General features: G+C 45.3%; 1 long non-coding RNA gene across 1 annotated transcript; it reads left to right on the forward strand.

The window, feature by feature from the left end:
• The first annotated feature begins 980 nt into the window (after positions 1–980).
• On the forward strand, positions 981–5316 carry LOC122214877. Its single transcript, XR_006200121.1, has 3 exons — positions 981–2030; positions 3909–4043; positions 5052–5316. It is a non-coding gene; the product is annotated as an uncharacterized LOC122214877 (long non-coding RNA).
• Positions 5317–7934: the final 2618 nt, after the last annotated feature.

The following is a 7934-nucleotide window of genomic DNA, read 5'->3' on the forward strand; positions in this document are numbered from 1 at the left end:
CGATGTGGGAAAGGAGATTAACAGCAGTGGCTCTCACTGTGCACCTTCCTTCTGCCTTGGACACCTCCCGGCCGTGGCCTTGTTAACACCGGCTTCATGTCCTGCGACTACAGGAGGTCTCGGGAACCTTTCATGTCCTGCGGGCAGACATTCGCACTGACCCAACAGGATCTCTGGCTCTCACACTTTTAGTTCAATTTCGGTTACATTACTAGGAGCGCGGGGACGTGCATACATTTCAAAAACCGTATAAGTGATCCTGGTACAATAAAAGCTGACTTTTTTCCTGCAGGCTGCGGGCTTCCTTTTGAGTTATTTATTAAGTTAGTGAGTTATTTGAGAATGTCTCCACGCCAACCTTTTCATCCCAGGCACACGGTACTAAAATGCCCTGTGCGTGCCAAAGCCGAGGGAAGTACGTCAGTTTCCTCCCGCTGCTCCACCAAATTGCCATGAACTTAGAGGCTTGCAGCAATGAGGATCTTATAGTCCAGGTGCCCAGAAGTCCAAACGCAGTCTCACTGGGCTGGTCCCTTTGGGAGGTGTTGGACCTCATTCAAAGGAGGACCCAAAGAACAGACCTATGCCCAGATCAGGAAGAATTGAAATGAATGTGCCAACTGAGGTGTAGTAGTTTCCTACCGCTGCTGTGATAAGTTACCACCAACTGTGTGGCTTAAAACACGAAGTGGCTCATTATCTTACAGGTCCGCAGGTCAGAAGTCCACAAACCAAGGTGTTGGTAGGGCTGGATCCTTCTGGAGGCTCTAGGAGAGAATCCGTTTCCCATCTGTTCCATCCACATTCCTTGGATTGTGGCCTCTTCCTCCATCTTCAAAGCCAGCAGCTTGAAGGTCCTTCTCTGACCTCTTTGTCCATTACCACACCTTCTGTGACTCTGACCCTCCTGCCTCCCCTCTGTGAGGTCACTGCCATTGCACTGGGCTCACCCAGACAACCCAGGGCAATCTCCCCAGTTCAAGACCCTTCATTTAATCACATCTGGAAAGTGCCTTTTGTTAGGTAAGGTCTCTGGACAGGGAGCTTTAGGCACAGGGACTAAACTGAAAATAGAGAGGACAAGAGAAGGGTTACAAACTGATTGCCGAGGTCCCTTGACCTTCCCCCCACCACCACCTCCCAAGACCACAGGCAAGATGGCGGCCATCCTCCAGCAGCTGGGTGGCACGCATTCTCTGGGAAATCTGCCCAGCATAGAAAAAGGAAACCTGTGGGTGTGAGGAGGGGAAGGCAAGGACACAATGATGCTCAGCCTTGACAAGCAGTCAAGCCTCCCCCCTGCGCTCAGAACTGCCAATCAGCGCTTTCGTGCCTCTTTCTACAGTAAGGTCGGGTAGCCAAGGAGCACGGGACCTTGGCCAAGGCAAAAACAGCTGAACAGAGAAGTGTGAGGCCACCCGCAGGAAACCACAACTCGGTGACAGGGAAAAAAATCCCCTCCCCCAAACATCAGCATCTTCAGAGAAGGGAAAGTATTGCCTCCACAAAATAAGAATCAGGCGGCATTTTCTTAATCCAGATAACAAAAATAGAGTCCTGGGAAGTTAAAAAACACGAGAGTAGGAGTGGAAGATGGCATAGAAAGCCTGAAAGATACAGTAGAGGAAATATCCCAGAAGGCAGAGCAAAAAGACCAAGACACGGAAGTTAGAGAGAAATGATACGTAACGACAGGACCAAGGCAGGAAGGAGCTCCGCTTCCAAGTGCCGGGGGTTCTAGCAAGAGAACAGAGAAAACAGGGGAAGAGAAAAAGTCGATACAATGTCCCAGAGCCCACGACAGAGGACACTAGTTGTCAGATGGCAGGGCTCCTCTGGGTACCCCGTGCCACAGGCGGACATCGACCCCACCGATGAACATTGTCACCAAATTCTAGGTTACTAGGAAACAAGGAGAAGCAGCTAAAAGCTAGTGAGAACACGCAGAAGTTTTCATCTAACAGCACAACGACCAGAGAATGGCATCACACTTAGGTCCTCGGGGACGTGGGAAACACAGCAACACGGAGGTGATTACCGTAGACCTCATTATTCCCAAGTTCAGTATTTGTAATTTACCTGCTGGCTCAAATTTCACACTGAAATCAATACTCGACACGTTTTCCTGGTCATTCAGGGACATGCGCAGAGGGGCAAGAAACTTGGGTCTTGGGACAGCACCTTCCCAGCTGACGTCAAGCAAACCAAGGCGATGTTCTGCCTCCTCAATTCTGCCCTCATTCTCTGAGCAAGGGTCTTCATGGTCTGTTTTGTGCCACGTTTTACACACTGTTTGTGGCTTTTGTTGGTGATTTCAAACTGTTCATTTTTTTTAATGTTTATTTATTTTAGGGGAAAGAGAGAGAGTGTGTGTGTGTGAGAGAGAGAGAGAGAGCAGGGGAGGAACAGAGAGAGAGAGAGAGAGAGAGAGAGAGAGAGAGAGAGAGAGAAGCCCAAGCAGATTCCATGCTGCCAGCACAGGGCCCCATGAAGGTCTCAATCCCATGAACCATGAGACCATGACCTCAGCCAAAATCAAAAGTCAGACGCTTAACCCACTGACCCACCCAAGCACCCCTCAAACTGTTTAAAACAGCCCCCAAAAATACAAATCAAAACCACACTCAGATATCACCTCAACGCCAGTCAGGGTGGCCAAAATGAACAAATCAGGAGACTATAGATGCTGGAGAGGATGTGGAGAAACGGGAACCGTCTGGCACTGTTGGTGGGAATGCAAATTGGTGCAGCCGCTCTGGAAAGCAGTGTGGAGGTTCCTCAGAAAATTAAAAATAGACCTACCCTATGACCCAGCAATAGCACTGCTAGGAATTTACCCAAGGGATACAGGAGTACTGATGCATAGGGGCACTTGTACCCCAATGTTTATAGCAGCACTCTCAACAATAGCCAAATTATGGAAAGAGCCTAAATGTCCATCAACTGATGAATGGATAAAGAAATTGTGGTTTATATACACAATGGAATACTACATGGCAATCAGAAAGAATGAAATCTGGCCTTTTGTAGCAACGTGGATGGAACTGGAGAGTGTGATGCTAAGTGAAATAAGCCATACAGAGAAAGACAGATGTCATATGGTTTCACTCTTATGTGGATCCTGAGAAACATAACAGAAACCCATGGGGGAGGGGAAGGGGAAAAAAAAAAAAAGTTAGAGTAGGAGAGAGACAAAGCATAAGAGACTCTTAAAAACTGAGAACAAACTGAGGGCTGATGGGGGGTGGGAGGGAGGGAAGGGTAGGTGATGGGTATTGAGGAGGGCACCTTTTGGGATGAGCACTGGGTGTTGTATGGAAACCAATTTGACAATAAATTTCATATATTAAATAAATAAATAAATAAATAAATAAATAAATAAATAAAATAAAACAGCCCCCAAGCAGGGTCAACTGGCGGGCTCAGTCGGTAGAGCATGTGACTTGATCTTGGGATCATGGGTTCGAGCCCCACGTTGGGCACAGACATTCCTTAATAAAATTAACAATAATAAAACGGCCCCAAGCAAAGTGCCGAAGCGACGTCTAGTGCTCTACAGGCAGGAAGGCCGTGACATCCTTACAGAGAACATTGGTGTGTTGGGTAAGGTTTGTTCAGGCATAAGTAACAATGCTATTGTCAGACTTCAGTGCTAACGAATTGACAATATATGTTAAATAAAATGTCTTTAAACAGAAGCACACATAAGATTATGCACTGATGAAAATGTCATAAGCAGAGGCTCAAGAGACCCAACCTTGTTTTTTGCCTAGGAGCTCTGTAATTCAACGGTTACGATAACTATAGAACACAACTACAGCAAATAATAAGAATCAACTAGAATTTTAATATAGAATGGGTTTTTTATATTATAATACAATGAGATTTTTTTTTCTTTCCGTGTATAGTTCTGTGAATTTCAACACAGGTATAGATTTGGGTGACCATCACCCCAATCAGGACACAGAATGTTTCCAGCACCCCACCATATTGGCTCATGTCACCTCCGTGCAGTCAAACCCTCCCCCTCCTGTTAAACCCTGGTAAGCACTGATGTACTTCCCGTCACTGTCACTGTCTTTTAGAAAATGCCAGATAAACGGGATCACCGTATGGGGACGCCTGGGTGGCTCAGTCGGTTAACCGTCCGGCTTTGGCTCAGGTCATGATCTCACGGCTATTCATGAGTTCAAGCCCCATGTCGGGCTCTGTGCTGACAGGTATCAAGACTATGAAAACATCTTTGGCAGGAGCTGGGTGAAGGGTACGAGGGTATGAAAGTTTCACAACTTTTGGGGGCTCAAACTATATCATGACAAAAGGAGGGCATAAAAACATCTCCCAAAAAGGTTTAAAAAATTTTTTTTCAAATAGTTTTGGATTCCCACAAGAATGGGAGGGACTCAGTTTCCGTCTCTGCAAAATAAGAACTAGATCAGTAGTTTTCAAACCTTAGTGTCACAAAGGGTGTTCCAACAGCTCAGCAAATACCTGATTTGAATTTCATCTTTAATGTATAATTAACACCACTTGAAAACGGCACACCCAGATGTGTTACATGCTAACTTTTAACACAGTGAGGACCCCCAGGAGGTCTGCTTTCAGATTCCGTCTTTGGAGTTCAAACTTTGGAACAAAGTGTCTCTCCCGTCATATATGCATTATATTTGAACCTCTTATAAGTCAATAATTACACAGAATGTAACGACAGGGTTTGGTTTTGTTGGAGAGCAGCATTGAGAATTTGCCTTCGGGGCACCCGGGTGGCTCAGTGGGTTAAGCGTCCCACTTCCGCTCAGGCCAGGATCTCATTGGTTTGTGAGTTCGAGCCCTGCGCCCGACTCTGTGCTGACGGCGCGGAGCCTGGAGCCTGCTTTGGATTCTGGGTCTCCGCTCCCTCTGCTCCTCCCCCACTCACACTCTGTCTCTCTCTCTTAAAAATAAATAAACATTAAAAAAAAATTGCTTTCATTTTGCTTAAATTCAGGCCTGTATCATAATTAAAGACATGCAAATGAAATCTACAACTTAGCATTTTTTTTACCCATCAGATTGACAAAGATCAGAAATGTGATAATATCGTGTGAGCAGGTGGGAAACTGGTGCCCTGACAAGTTACTGGTAGGAGCTCTACGTGGCACAACCCCGTCAGAATCGCATCAAAATTTTAAATGGCGTCGGACCCAGCCGTTCTAGTCTAGGAAAGTATTCTACAGATATACTCTCTCCTGTACCGATATAAAAACAGACACAGATATTTGTTGCAGCTTTGTTTGCAGTAACAAAGAAACTCACAACGAACTAAATGTCCATTAACAGAAATGGTTTGAATACACTTTACCATACGTACGTGTACAATGGACAAGTGAACTCTTCCTAAAGCAATAAGGCAGATCTGGAGCCCTACGAACCAGTGTTTCCCAAGATACATTGGCATGCAAAAAAGGGGATATAGAATGTTGTTTGCATTATGGTGTCATTTGGAAAACAGAAATGGATGAGTATACATAAACTTTTTTGTACATACGTAGGAAACTTCTGAAGAACGCCCAAGAAACTGATCATAGCAGTTGCTTCCTAAGAAAGGAAACTTGGGGGCCTGAGGGAGGTTGAAGGCAACCCACTTTTCCCTGTACACTCTTTTATGCTGTTGGAGTATTTTCATGTTGATGCATTAACTATATAAAGGAGTGGGGGGAAGAAAAAGCAAGGCCTGTGTATGCTTGCTCCTCTGAAATTATCTAAGTCAATATAACTATTAAAACACAGGTGTGCCACCCTTGGTTAGGGGCCAGGCAAGACTCAAAGCCAACTCTCATCAAAATAATTGGTTGTGTAATCACCACTTAATGCACAACGGGTTGAGTCTTGAGCGGACCCCATCACAGAGGGTTTTAGCGCTTCGTTTAACTGTCCTCTTTTTCTTCGTGGACTTTTATGTTTATGTAAGGGCCGTGGCTGAATATCGCTAGTGAATCAATTTTGGAATACATTTTGCCCTGGGCCCCTTCAAAGATTTCAGATGGGCTTTCAGTGATGCGGTCAGGGGGTGCTGGTTAGAGTCACCCAAGTTGTGACTCCACACTGCGTGCCTGGACCATACGCCCTGAGATTCTGTTCCAGCGCCTTTGGGTGGTGCCTGAGCCTGTGAGTTCCCAGCAAGCTCCCGTGGAGAGTCGGAGGCGCTCTCCAGTTAGGAATCCGCCGTAGGATCCAGAAAAGCAACAAAGTTGCAAGCCCTACAAGCCTTATTACAGCTACTCCAGTCAGGGCCCAACCAGAAACAGAGAAGCAAACTCTGAGGATTTAGGTGTAAATTTAAAGCAGGGAATTTGATACACTCGGGATAATGGAGCCGAAAAGCCAAACGGGGGCAGTCAGGCAACCAAGAGATTAATAATGACTGGAAGCCACTACCCCTCCTCCCCAGGGATGCGGCTGGGGACAAAGGGAGAAGGGGTGTTTTCAGAGACAAGGGAGTAGTGTCACCTGGCAGAAGATGAGACCACAGTGGCCTGTCTGGGATCTGGGGCCACAGAGCGGACGCAGCCACAGCCACCAAGGTAGAGAGGTTCGGGAAGGCATCCTCTGGCTTCTCCCTTCTGTCCATTAACCAAACCCAGCGGGAAGCCGGAAGTCCTAAAAGCCTGGAAAATACAAAGGGGGGTCAGCTGCCCTGGCAGGGAGAGCTGAGCAGGGGAAGCAGACAATGGATCAGAGGACAACAGACCCAGGGCGGGGCCCCCCTCCTTTGATTAAATATATAGCCGATGCCTTGCGCCATGATTTTCTGTGCAATTGTGACAAACTCTGGGCGGAGACGTGGTTCATACAAGTGCTTTTGAAAGTACAAAGCCCTGGGTTGGCCATTCTTGTTAGCCTTTGTCTGGAAAAATAAGGGAGGTTTAAAAATATTTGCATACCAGTTACCATACAGTTTCAATGGAAATTGAAATGTTTCAATTTTCACTGGAAAATTTTTCAGTGGAAATTCTTCTAGACTCAGTCATCGTATCACACTTTTGTCTGTATGTTTCACTAAAAAGGGAAAAATGCTTTCTTCTGATGGCCAAAGGTTTGCTCTAATAGTGATCTTCCAAAGGAACTTGAATACTATCTATCCGTCCGTCACTTTTTACGTACCAGGCCCTATTGTAGATGATGAAGTAAGGAAGAAAATAAACAAAAGTTGCTGTCCTGAGAACTTACATTTTAGTGGATTGTGCACCATCGCTATAGCAAACTGTTTTTGTTAAAATGTTTACAACGGGAGGGGCACCTGGGTGGCTCAGTCAGGTAAATGTCCGACTTTGGCTTTGGTCATGATCTCACAGTTTGTGAGTTCGAGCCCCACGTCGGGCTCCGTGCTGACAGCTCAGACCCTGGAGCCTGTTTCAGGTTCTGTGTGTATGTCTCTCTCTCTCTCTCTGCCCTCCCTCCCTTGCTCATGTTCTCTCTCGCGCTCTCTCTCTCTCTCTCTCTGTCTCTCAAAAATAAATAAACATTAAAAAAAGAAGAAAAAAAATGTTTACAATGGGAGAAAAAAATCGGTTACTTGAATCAATGAACAATGAACTATCTTGCTAAGAGAAGGTTATCTTTGCTCAAAAAACTTATGACAATTAATCCAGTGATTATGACCTTGTTATTCTGGTTATTATTAACATTACCAGGATTTAAAAATGTATATTCTCTTAATAAGTTAAGAAAGTATCTGAAAATCTCCTTCCAGAAATTAAGAAAATAATTCTCATAGATTGATTTTGAAACACTGTGCAAATCTCGGTTCTTCTGCAGTTTATGTTACCTGCCCTCAAAGATTCTAACCTAAAATCATCCTTTATTGGCCTTCTGACTGGAGGAAATCTATTTACCCTTTATGAGACTCAGTTTCTACATCAATAAAATCATGACAATAGTGTCTACCCCTCTAT

The sequence above is a fragment of the Panthera leo genome, chromosome A3, assembly GCF_018350215.1.
Source record: "Panthera leo isolate Ple1 chromosome A3, P.leo_Ple1_pat1.1, whole genome shotgun sequence".
In the NCBI taxonomy this organism is placed as follows: domain Eukaryota; kingdom Metazoa; phylum Chordata; class Mammalia; order Carnivora; family Felidae; genus Panthera; species Panthera leo.